The sequence below is a fragment of the Apodemus sylvaticus genome, chromosome 6, assembly GCF_947179515.1.
Source record: "Apodemus sylvaticus chromosome 6, mApoSyl1.1, whole genome shotgun sequence".
In the NCBI taxonomy this organism is placed as follows: domain Eukaryota; kingdom Metazoa; phylum Chordata; class Mammalia; order Rodentia; family Muridae; genus Apodemus; species Apodemus sylvaticus.
In genome coordinates, this window is record NC_067477.1 from 53,971,289 (window position 1) to 53,984,658 (window position 13,370).

Below are 13,370 nucleotides of genomic sequence, written 5' to 3' on the forward strand. Positions count from 1 at the left end.
TTTGCCCAAAGCTCGTAAGAGCTGATTTCGGCGAAAAGAAAGGGGTTTTTAAAAATAGGCATATGTCCACAGCTTCTAAGAGCTGTTTAAAGAGGAAAATGGATGCAATTGCTTAACAAGCACGCTTAACTTTCTGTGTATCTTTCCGTGTTTGTCCCGGTGCACCGACTGTCTGTCTATGTGTATGTTTATGTCCTCTCTGTGTCGTTGTGTGAATGACTGTTTCATGTTAAAAAGGAAAAATTGGTAAAGATTACATCTGCTGGTAACCTTTTGAGCTAGCCACAGTTTGTGTGGGGATTGATTCAAAGCCACGCTGCAGCAGCGTAGCTCACTCACCCAAGAGGCAAGCATGGCTGGGGAAAAAGCCGCTCTTAAAGCCCAGAAACCTCAAGATTTGGGAAGACCTTGGTTTGGCTTGTGAAATTCATGTAGTCGCTTTATACTTGTTTCTAATTGGTTTTAATGATATAAGGCTTTACATTTCTTGACTAAAGAGTTATAAATTAATTGGTTATTATGTAAAAGGTATAGTGTTATTAAGAAAAGGTTAGTTTAAAACTGGTGATTCAGTGTTAGAGCTATCTTAACTAACTACACGTGGCCTAACGCCACTCATGCTTTGTTCTTGTTTATAATTGGATTTAAAGGTATATTTTGCATGTCTTGACTATAGAGTATTGGCTTAAGTCACTGCACATGATTTAAAAGGTATAATGTTATTAACAAAAGTTAGGTTAAGGCTGGTAGTTTAGGGTAGTCGCCATTTTGAACACGTGGCATGATGGTTAAGGCTGGTAGTTTAGGGTAGTCGCCATTTTGAACACCACGTGGCATGACGCAATCCAGGAAATACAGGCCTTTGGGACGCTCCTAAATTGGCATGGTGTTTCATGTGAATCTTGGCCTGGAGATTAGACTTAATGAAGATTAAGATTTAAATTATTGTCTCTTTAATAAGTTACACTGTTATACACTTGAACATAAGAACTGGCATACAAACCTTGTGCTGTAAATATGTGTTTGCCATTAATTTTAAAGAAAATAGATTGTTTAAAATTGAGATTTGCTTCCAAAATTACAATTGTGCTCTAATATTGCAAGAAAACATTGAGTTACAATAAAAATCAGTGTGTCATTGGCTACAGTTTTCAGTTTACAGGCTCGTAATTGTTAACATTTTGTAATTAAGATAATTTTAAGAGTGATACTGCTGTCTCCAAAATTAAAAAGGAGATCTCAGTGAAAATGTATTTGATATCAAGTAGGTTCCTTTGACCATGAAATTACAGGTTTCTTTTGTTTAATCCTTAAATTGTCCTTGTAGGTTTGGGTCTGGTCTTAGATAAAAGGCTCAGATTAGAAGATATTTACATTTGAGGAATCTCATACAAAGTCCTTGCCAAGGACTCAAGGTGGATCCTAGGGCAGATAAAAAAAAAAAAAAAAAAAAAAAAAAATTTACATTTGAGTTAATGCAAAGCTTAGAGTTGCCTCAGGGGAAGCTAGTGAGGAAGTTTTGAGAAATTGTTTCTGCCTTACAGGCCCCACCTAGGGAGTGTTTGGCTTTAAAAAAAAAAAAAAAAAAAAGTGTTTTGTCTCTGTTTTTATACTAGAAGTTAAGATCTTAAAATTTTCAGTGTATAATGTTCATAGAATGTTTGTTACAGGCCCTTGCTCCTATAGACTTTTAGAATTTTTAGGTAAATGGCTTTCAAAGGTTGTTAGGATATATTAATTGGCTTTATCTTATATTTACCTCATTTTAAGCTTGCCACAGAAGGTCTTAAACCTCTGTTTTCAAGGTAGGAAACGTTTGTTCCTTGCTTCAAGCAACAATCAAATTTATTATTAATGGTTGGTCTATTACATGGCAAGCATTTTTAGGCAAAATTAATAATTGTTATCCAAAAGATAATTTGTACTATCAGATCACATGTTTATTCCTTTAAGTTTCTCCCTGCTTCAACACAGATACCTGAATTGGGTGCTATAGCAGCTATTTTTAAGATGTTAAAGGTCAAGCTTTTAATAATAGTAGATATACATAGCTCATGGTTTATAATTGCTTAAAATTGGTCCATTTTTAATACTGCTAATTCTTAATTTCTACAGTTTATACAAATGTGATTCAAATTTCTAAGAACAAAGGATATGTTCTCTAAATGACTGTCCTTTAGGTATTTGAAATAATTTTATATTTTGTGCACATCAAATTATAAAGATTTGTTCTTGATGTCCTCAATTTCTACCTCTACCACGTAATGGTGTTAATCCTAGAGGACTTAGTTATTACAGATAAATGATATTCATATTTCTAATTTAAAAGAAAAAAAAAAATGTACATGTGACTAATGATTCATTTTTAGGCTGTCTAGTTGCAACTGCTCTAACAGAAAAAGCAACTATATTTTATATAATTACATAGTTATTGCCTATGTTATGGTTTATACTTTGTGTTCCAACTTAAATTAATAAAACAATATCTTCTTGGTAGAAAGAAGAGAGGGGAAATCGTGTCCCTGTACATATCATTTATATTATGCTTGCATGTTTTTAAAAAAAAATTTTAAAATTGGATGCCAAGAAACTCCTTGCTAAATGTATATGACATCTTGTAATTAGACATATTGATGTCTAGGTGAAATGAAGGAATTCACTTACTAACATATGCCATGATCCTGATTTAATATTGGGGGAGAAGGCATGTCCTCTGTTTTTTCCACAGAACGCTGCAGAAGATATGCTGACTGTGTGCTTGCTGAATGCCCAGACCATGGTAACATAAGAGCTATATTGGATATATGTTCTTGACTTACCTCAATTGTTAAATGTCCCAGGTTAGATAAATTGCCTAGCTTCAAGCTTTTAGACTTTGTGGGACAGAACATGGAGACTGTTATGCTAGCTTAGGAAAAATTAATTAAGAAGAGTTAAAATGACTCTTCTCCTTATTGTGCTCAGCTGACTCAACCATAGACTGGTCTAGAAATAATTCCAATATTGAAGATTCCAATTTTGAAGATGGCTAACAATCTTCAGCCAGCTGTGTTAATTTAACATATAGTCTCCACTTTTCCTGAGAAGTAACAGCTTAATTCTTGATTCACAAGGCTACCTCTCCCACCTCAGAGGCCAAGCCTTGGATCCTTAAAGTTGTTAATTTACAACTGAATTGGATACTTCTGGGACAAGTTAATCCTATTCCACCTTTAACTCTTGACCTTGTCTGTTAAGCAGACTGGCTGTCTCCACCCAGGCTCACCTGGATGGAGAGATTACATGTCTGTTAAAGACACTTGCAGACCCCCCTGGCTTCAAAACTTACACAAGTGGATCTCCAAAGAGGGAGCCACATAGAACTCAGATCTATGTGTGTTTGTTTATGAACAAACATGGGTACCAGCGAGACGTGCGAGGCAAAGCACTGCATGGGGAGGTGAATTTCTGCTTCTGAGTCCCCAGGAAGTACACCTAATTGCATAGGGGTTAACGTCGAGAGGCTGTCCTTAAAATAATAAGGGAGCCTATTACCCCTCCTCTGAAAAAGACGTTATACAATATTTAAGAGGAATTACGGTCAATGCTTCCCCTCCTGGTTAAGGCCCGCCTTCTTATGAAGGATATTTATCCACTTGTTTTCTACCTCCTCGTGTTCAAATTAATAAAAAAAGGGAGGACATGTACAGAGCCATATTGGGGCAGTCTTGCACTTGGTCAGAGTTTGACTTTGGTCAAGGTTAACTTCTCCCAGTTAGCCAGGATTCTGCTCCACTTAGGGTGGAGCGCACGTAGTAAAGGTTAAGTTCATTGTTCTTCCTGGTATAGGGATTCCTGAATTAAACAGGTGACCCACCCAGCTGCCGGAGCAGTCAAGACGAAGACCTCCAAGAGAAGCTAGACAACTTCCACCGGAACTCAGCCTGGAGTCTGGGGGGAGGGTTTGCCCAAACTGTTAAAAGGTCCGGCGCCATTAAAGTTTACGGCTTCGATCAGTGAACATTGACCTAGCCGTACTTTCTTTTCGCCGCTCTTCCCTATGACCCCAAAATTCTCTCAACAGGTAACCCAGTTTACATGTAGCTGCTGGCGGCTACAACATATAATTATTACTGAGATTTATATATGACTGGCATGCTTGGTGTTTAAGGATTCCTTTGACTGAAGTATGCACACCTGAAAGGATCCAGAACTACATACCTCATGTCTTCAACAAACACTGGACACATCAGCCTTGCCTCCACCACATGTTTTTGGTTCAGATTCTTTTGGAATTGAAAGTCGTTGTCTGACATTTTTTTCTAACTTTCTAGGAATGTGATATTCCTAGAATACTCCCAATTAGGATATATCCATAAACACCATAAAAAAACATAAAAGTAAGAACATTTCAAATAGATAAAAATAAGAGAAAAACCAACCCAGGAAGTACAGTTCTAAACTGACTGTGAATAAGCAATTTGAAAGTTAAGATCTGGTAAGAGGAGACAAAGTTTTGAATGAAGGTGTGGAATGGAATATATTCTCCTTTGCTCATCTCTCCATATCTATCTATCTATCTATCTGTCTGTCTGTCTGTCTGTCTGTCTGTCTATCTATCTATCTATCTATCTATCTTTCTAACTATCTGTTACAGTGTCATAAAATAGTGGAATAGGAAAATAGATGATTGTGATTTGTGCTGGCCAAATAAGCTTTGACACCACGTTGTAAATGAATAAATGCATATTTCTTGAATTTTTCTATAATCAAGATGGCCTTTTATGGATTGGTTTCATAAATACAGAAATATAGCTCCATAATCTCTAACAATGATTGACTTAATGAACTAATACTGTACTGTGTTCTTTAGGCTATAACACACGTATATAAAATTATCAGAGTAAGCAGACACATATGTAGCAGAGATGGCCTTTTCTGACATCAATGAAAGAGGAGGCTCTTGGTCCTGTGGAGGTATGATGCCCCAGGAGGGGGATACTGGAGTGGTGGGACGGGAGAGGGTAGGTTGGTGGGGGAGTACCCTCATAGAGGCAAAGGGGAGGGAGGAGAGGACACATGTGGGATGGGGGGTTGTGGAGGGGTAACTGGGAACTGGGATATCATTTGAGATGTAAACAAATGGAATGATTAATAAAAATATAAATAATCGGAGTAATAAAATATAAAAAATAAATATAAATAAAATAAATATAAGCAAAGTGGTTAAAAGTTTATTTTATTTTATTTTGGATTTTTTTTGAGGTAGGGTTTCTCTGTATAGCCCTGGCTGTCCTAGAACTCATTCTGTAGACCAGGCTGGCCTCGAACCCAGAAATCTGCCTGCCTCTGCCTCCCAGAGTGGTGGGATTACAGGTGTGCACCACCACCGCCCAGCAAAAGTTTATTTTGAAAATAAAAAACACCACTAGATATTGGAAAATATATCATGCTAGAAATTGATAGCAAAAATATTAGAAATCAAATGTGAGAAATGTAGCTAAAATAAATTTTAATGAAAATACACACTTTTTTTTTATAATAGGAAAAAGAAAGGATGAAAATTAGTTACCTAAGCATTTAACTATGGAGATAATGAAAATAAGTAGAATAAAGTTATATTAAACATTACATAATAATAATTATAATAACAAATTGTGGAAATCAACTAAATTAAAAGTTAATGTTCTGAAAACAGTAATAAAAGTCAAGCCATTGTCAGGTTTGAACAAGACTAAAAGAAAAAGGCAAAAGTTGATAATATTAATTTCAGTATTTGATCAATAATTATGATTACATCTAAAACAGAGAAAAAAGTTAAAGAGAAAGATATTGTTAAAGTAGCAGAACATTAAAACTAAAATAATTTGTTTCTCAAAAATACCAATTTGTTTTAATAAGAGATAGAAAACCTAACAGATCCCACTGCAAGCGCGTCAGCACTTTGTGATCTTCCCCTCATTCTTAACACTGATAGTCCAAGTTAGACTCACTTGTGAGGAGTTTTAACATCAAAATATATATAAAAAATGTGCTTTAAATTTAACACCATATCAGAAAGCCATTATCAAATCTATCTTTTAAGAATGTATAAAATTGGGGTTGGAGAGATGGCTCAGTGGTTAAGATTACTCTGTTTTTTTCAGAGGAGCAGGGTTCAGTTCTTAGCACATGGCAGCACACAATTATCTGTAACTTTTGTTCAAGAGAATAGGATGTCCTCTTCTGGCATCTATGGGCACTGGATGTATGAGGTGCACTCATGTAAACAAACAAAATACATTCATACAATATATATATATATATATATATAAATCTTTACAAAGAACATTGCATATACATATTTAATTTTGTATTGTAAAAACTTTGTGCACTTTATATATGCTCATTTAATTTACACATATTTAAGTTCAAATTCTGCAGGAGGCTTTGAAATTTCTACTTCTAAGCAACAGTAGGTTGAAACAGAACTTAGAAACAAATAGGAAGTTCTGCTTATGAAATATACAGAAATAGAATTATCAGAAACCTAGTTTCCAAACGCCTATTACATATTACAAATAAGATCATGTACAAAGGTCATCTTTCGCCTGTTTCAAAAAAGATCTCTCTCTATGGATCAGCAGCAGGAGCAGAGAGGTTTGCTTGTAATTTTCCTGCTGGACAAAGGAAATGTTTATTTCTTAGCAGTTCACAGAGGGCAAAGCCTATCTTAGTGCACTGCATAAGTGGTTTAACAAGATGCAGGAGCAGACCTCTAGCTCCTTGAGTAATTATCCTGCACACTGAGGCTCAGATTCTAGTTTGTGTCACGCTACATGAAGCAGAGGTCTTAGCTTATAGTTTTCAGCATTCTCTTACTTACATTTGGCTCTGAGGGAATTTTGTAGACTGTTGAAATGAAGCTTTGAAATGCTTTTTAAAAGCTTGTATATCATAATTTATTCAGGAACTTTCCCCCTGTGCCCATGTCCTCAAGGGTCTCCCCCAGTTTCTTTTCTATTAGTTTCAGTGTCTCTGGCTTTATGTGGAGGTCCTTGATCCATTTGGAGTTGAACTTAGTACAAGGAGATAAGAATGGATTAATTCGCATTCTTCTGTAAGCTGACCTCCAATTGAAACAGCACCATTTGTTGAAAAGGCTATCTTTTTTCCCCACTGGATGTTTTCAGCTCCTTTGTTGAAGATCAAGTGATCATAGATGTGTGGGTTCATTTCTGGGTCTTCAATACTATTCCATTGATCCGCCTGCCTGTCACTGTACCAATACCATGCAGTTTTTAATACTATTGCTCTGAAGTATTGCTTGAGGTCAGGTATACTGATTCCTCCAGACTTTCTTTTGTTGCTGAGAATAGTTTTAGCTATCCTGGGTTTTTTGTTATTCCAGATGAATTTGAGAATTGCTCTTTTTAACTCTATGAAGAACTGAATTGGGATTTTGATGGGGATTGCATTGAATCTGTGTATTGCTTTTGGCAAGATGGCCATTTTAACTATATTAATCCTGCCAATCCATGAAAGATTTTTCCATTTTCTGAGGTCTTCTTCAATTTCCTTCTTCAGAGACCTGAAGTTCTTGTCATACAGATCTTCACTTGTTTGGTTAAAGTCACACCAAGATACTTTATATTGTTTGTGGCTATTGTGTAGGGTGTCATTTCCCTAATTTCTTTCCTTAGCACAGCTCATGAAGTGTGAGCAGTATAAGAGAGGAGAACTTAAGCAGAATTGATCAGCTTTGCTGATTTGAGTAGGCATGGATAAGTGTAGCAAGGATGCGAGGACTACAACTGTGGGCTTTGTACCATCCAGTTGGCCATGCTCACCAGTGCCTTCCTTGTTCAGCTCACATTTGGCAGTCATGTTCATGAGACTTATGGATTTAGTATCTGATGTTAGCATTTTTCTTTGGAACTGGAATTATAGGCAGTTGTCAGCCATCCTACACAGGTGATAGGGACTGAACACCAGTCTTTTTCACGAGCACTAATCATTCTTAAACACTGAACATTTCTCTTGCTCCTAAAATTTTATTTCCTAACAACACATATCCTTATTCTAATGTATACTTATTGCAGATGAAGGCAAAATATAAATTAGATCTTTTTTGAGATGAATTTTAAAATATGTTATTGTAATATGTGCTTTTAAAAAAAAATGTACCACACTTACTTTATTTGTTGAAGAGTTTCCTAGGCAGTTTCCATTTTCTGGTTATTGTGAACGGTGCAGCCAAGGACAGGGTGGAACCGGAGAAAGTGTCTCTAGTAAAATGTAGGGTCCTTCGGGAATATTCCCAACAGAGACACATCTGGGTCTTGAGGAAGATCTATTCCCAGCTTCCTGAGGAGTCACCACACTGATTTCATAGCAGAGTTATAAGTTCCGCTCACACCAGCAATGGATGAGTGTTCCCCTGACCCCACATCCTCACCAGCAAGAGCTGTTATTTGTTGGGCTCTGAATACCCAAGACACAATTAGCATAACAAATGACTCCCATGAAGAAGTAAGGAAAGGGCCCTGATCCAAGGCTTGATCCAGCATTGTAGGGGGACAATGGACCAGGACAGAGAAAAAAGAGGGAGGTGATTGGAGAATGGGTGGAGAGAAGAAGGCTTATGGGACATGTGGGGAGGAGGGAAACCGGAAAGGGGAAATCATTTGGAATGTAAACAAAGAATATAGAAAAATAAATAAATAAAATAAAATACAAAAAACAAAACAAAACCTTTAAAGAACTGGACGTGGAAAAAGTAAATAAGCCAATTTCAAAACAGGGTTCATATCTAAACAGAATTCTCAAAAGAGGAAACACCAGTGGCTAACAAGCACTTAAAGAGATGTTTAACATCCTTAGCCACCTGGGAAATGCAAATCAAAGTAATATGTGCTTTAAGCTACAAATTACATGGAAAACCAACTTGATAATTTAACTTGAAAGTATGTAGATTTTTTTTATTTTTAAATCTGTTTTCAAAAGTCCTTAATGTTGATGGCATACCCAAAACAACAGCATAAGACTTCAATCATTTTGGCACAAGAACATAGTTTTTAATCGTAACTGAACTGTTTTGCAGAAGGTTCAATATTTCTTTTGTTTACTAGGGGGTTTTTCTAACTATAAACAAGGCCTTATTAAATCTTTTAATAATGTTGAAGCAGATCTATTCTAAAATGATATTGGAGTTAGACTAAACTTTTATATGAAGTTGGCTAGTATACAGTCTCCAAAATAAGAATGTGAGGGATTCAAAATACTGAAGAACTCGATCATATTCATGTAGGTACATATATGGAGCCAAGGCTCAGATCCCTTGAAGTAGAATCAAACATAGAAAGGACTGTCTGCTCCAAGAAAAGAACATATCCAGCAAGTGTCTGGAGATGTTGTTCTCTCAAGAAGTGGAAAACTCTCACGGGAGAAGTGCTGTGGATTTCAAGGGCCAGCTGCTGCACTCTCTTACCCCAGTGAAGTAGGCCTTGACAATCCCCCCTTCTTCTTTAACCCTGTGGTTCATGTTTCAGTTGTTCTCAGATGGAAGCTGCACCTGCCTCTCTCACCATTGTGAATTTCTTGGGTGTGATCCAAAGAAGGGAATAATTCTGAACTCACTGAAACTATTAAACCAATCGATGATAATCAAGGCTTTTTACATCAGCTGTATGCATATATTTCTTTATATTACACATTTTAAAATAATTTAGTGCCAGTTGCAAGTCAGCATTTACATGGAAACTATTCTGTATGTATCTACTTTATGTCATTATTTATGAGCTATGGTTAATTTCCATGTACAGGCTGACACTTTAGTTTCTAAACTCACTATAAGGACATATGATGGCAGGGTTATTGGCCATAAAAATACTCCGGTTTACATGATGGCCTCTCAGATCCACTTTCTTTATGTTAGTTATGCTGAACATTTCTTAGATGTTTTAATGATTTAAGACTTCAAAGATCTAGATGAATATCCTTTTGCCTTTAGATTTGGTCTTTAAGTTAAATTTCTAATTATTTTTGTCCTTATGATTTGTGGAATCATTAATTTTAAAGTGGTTAAAGAGAAAGAATTCATTATGATGAACAATTCTTAGAAAAAAAATTATTTAGAGAATTTCCCCCATTTTCCAGTCATAAATCTTGCTTGACAATGACACCTAGTTTTTGCAGCAAATAAAAATCGTAAAATCCTCTTTAATATGTATTAGTTAAAGTGAGCAGAAGCTAAGGATAGCTCCCACTCTGAAATGTAATCTCTGAGATCTCTCCTTAACCTTTGCTTGTTCACCGAAGTGATTATTCATGTAAAAGAATGTTTTCACTTACAGACACTATAGCCATTACTCAAGCTAATGACAGCAGATCCTAAGGACTTGGAGTTGGATAAACCTGATGAATCCACTGACTTTTCTGAATGGACACGTTCATCACTCTCATCCGCAAAACAGTCACAGCCACAGGACCACTGAAGTCTCTCTTCCTGCAAGGATGTTGCAGGAGTCCTTTTCGAGGGCATTTGTTTTAAAAGAATCTCACATACTGTATCATCTTCCAGGCACACTTCCATCACTGTGATGGATGAAAATCCATAATTACAGAAAGTTCAGCCGATTTTACCTGTAACAATAACAGGATATCCCCGAATGCCACTCTTCTGACTACACAAATGTGTTCAGACTCCTGTCCTTGAGTGTTAAAGGACCAGAGGTTTCAGTATCAAAGGAAGGTTCCCCATGACAGTATAAGTCAGCTTCTCAGAGGATTCTCCTAACAATTATGCCTGGAAAATTCCCTCTGGGAAATACAATGGCTTGCAATGGACCTGTATGTTCCTGTTGTGGTACTATGATCCTGTGTGTTTTATACTTAAGATGAAGTGGACCTTCATCTTCTATTGAAAAGCCAGACCTTCAGCTTCCTGTGATCCTGTGGCTAAAAGAGATAAAAGGATCTTTCCAGTATGATTGTCTAACAGGCATTGGCAACCTTTTCAATTCTCCTGTCAAGTGAGGCGGGGCATGCTGGAGTAAGATATGTCCCTGCTGAGCAACCTTTACATGGGACCTGACATTTTAAGTGTCTCTTGTTCCACTCATGGGGTCTGTACCTATTTTCAGAGTAGTGATGGAATTAGTTTGAAGAGAATGTACCTGAGACCCGGATGGGAAGGTATAACTGAGAGCAAAGGGTCAAGGGACAGCTAGCGCACACCAAGGAGTCTTACTTTTATATGCTCTGGGTGTGATAAATCTGAGACAAATCTGACTTTGGCCAATCTGCCTAGATCATGTCCAGTCTCTTTTCCAAAAGATGTGATGCTTTACCATCAATTTCATTTCTAAATACAAGTATCCTTACTGTTATTTCATAGATTTCAAATACTTACTATTTTTATTATACATGTGAAAGAATAAATTCAGGCTCTCAAACTTATACCAAGAGTCCCTTTATAATTAAACACTGATTGTCTTTTTAAAATCTCTATGCTGATGACTTACCCAACATGGTAGTTTAGCCATAATGGAGTTTACAGTTAGATTTGTGGCAAATAAATCAGGTTGAGGTCACTGGAATCTGATCCTCACTCTACATTTCCTCCAGATTCCCTTTAACCCCATGCCTTGCGTTTGTTTGAATATTAATCCACTTAATCTTTTATTTCTGCTCCCTTGGTCAGCCAAGTGCTTTATATGACCTAGTGATTCTCGTTGTTTCCTTGATAATTTCTCTAAGGTAAATGGCTACAACCTCTGTACTTTAATATTTACACCATTTTTCTCAAACCATGACTTTATATAGTAAAGACATTGAAATCACAGAGTCTGGAAGCTGAGACCTTACTGAATAGCTGCAGGTCCAGTGGTATTATCTCTTGACATCCATGATAGATGCTAAGTGTCAGCATCTAGCACTGACTGAAGAAAGAAAGCCAATAGAAATGTACATGTATTTTGTAGAGTGTACTTAGCCGAAAAATTATTCAACAAAAATCACTGAGAACTATGACATAATGGTAAGGTAATGGCCACTGAGTGACACTGTATATCACAGTGTTCTGCATAGCTTTCATTGGCAAAAATGTTGACTTTTTTTATTATTATTTGTATCCCAGCTCTTTCCCTTCTCCTGGTCCCTCATTCACTCCTCCTCTCCCTTACCTCTGAGAGGGTGCTCCCCCCAATAAGACTCCCCCTTCCTTGGGGCCTCAAGTCTCTCAGGGGTTAGGCATATCTTCTCCCAATGAGGCCAGACAAGGCAATCCTTTGCTATATATGTGTCAGGGGCCTCTGAACAGCCAGTGTATGCTGCCTGGTTGGCGGCTCAGTCTCTGGGAGCTCCTAGGGGTCCTGGTTAGTTGAGACTTCTGGTCTCCCATTGGTTTTTGATGCTGCCAACAGTATCTGTGCACATAAGCATTTGAATAACCCCATAGTCTTCCAGTGAGAAGGATGAAGGACAAATATATCTAAATAACTTAGGTGTTAAGGGACCGTCACTAAGCAAGATGTCTGTGTCCTATATAGAGAGGCCCATATATTTTTCAATGCATCTTTCTCTTTTACACTTTCAGGCCTTGTCCCATGTACCTTCCTTTGTCTGGGAGTTTTTTTCTCAACACAGTATCTGTATTTTCATTTCAGAATACCAGTCTGAAACATCCTCTTACTGGGAAGTGTTTTTAGCTACCTTTCACCTGTGGCATTGGCTGTATTTGTTGCTGTGTTTCTGTAGTCCTGAAGACTAATTTTGGTTTCTCAGGTGATTCCTGATTTTAGACCCCAGAGGGTCTATAGGGTGATTATTAGTAATATACATCTATTTCTAAGTTATCATTCAATTATCGAAATCCTCTTGAAGCCAAATAACCAATGAAATGTGAAACTACTCTTCCAAGAAGCTTAACTTGATCAGATAATAATCAAAACCACTGTCAATTCATGTTTTAGATCCAGTTTTCTTATTATGTTTTGTTTTGTCTTCTGGAAGGTCTGTGAGTCTGCTGTTAGACAAATGAGATATACAAATTTCCCCATGACTTCGTTGGTAGATAAAAAGTGCATTGGGGATGAATTCTGAATTTTTAAAAATTATAGTCATATAATTTTTGTAAGCACCTTGCTTTAGAATCAACTTAAAACATGAGTTGAACCGTGAAGGCAGAATGGAGGCTAGAAGCTTTTCACGCTCCTTAAAAGTGTGGGGCTGGAGAGATGGCTCAGTGGGTAAGAGCACTGACTGCTCTTCCAACGGTCCTGAATTCAAATCCCGGCAACCACATGGTGGCTTACAACCATCCATAATGAAATCTGATGCCCTCATTTGGTGCGTCTGAAGACAGCTACAGTGTACTTAGATATAATAAATAAATGAATTTTTTTTTAAAA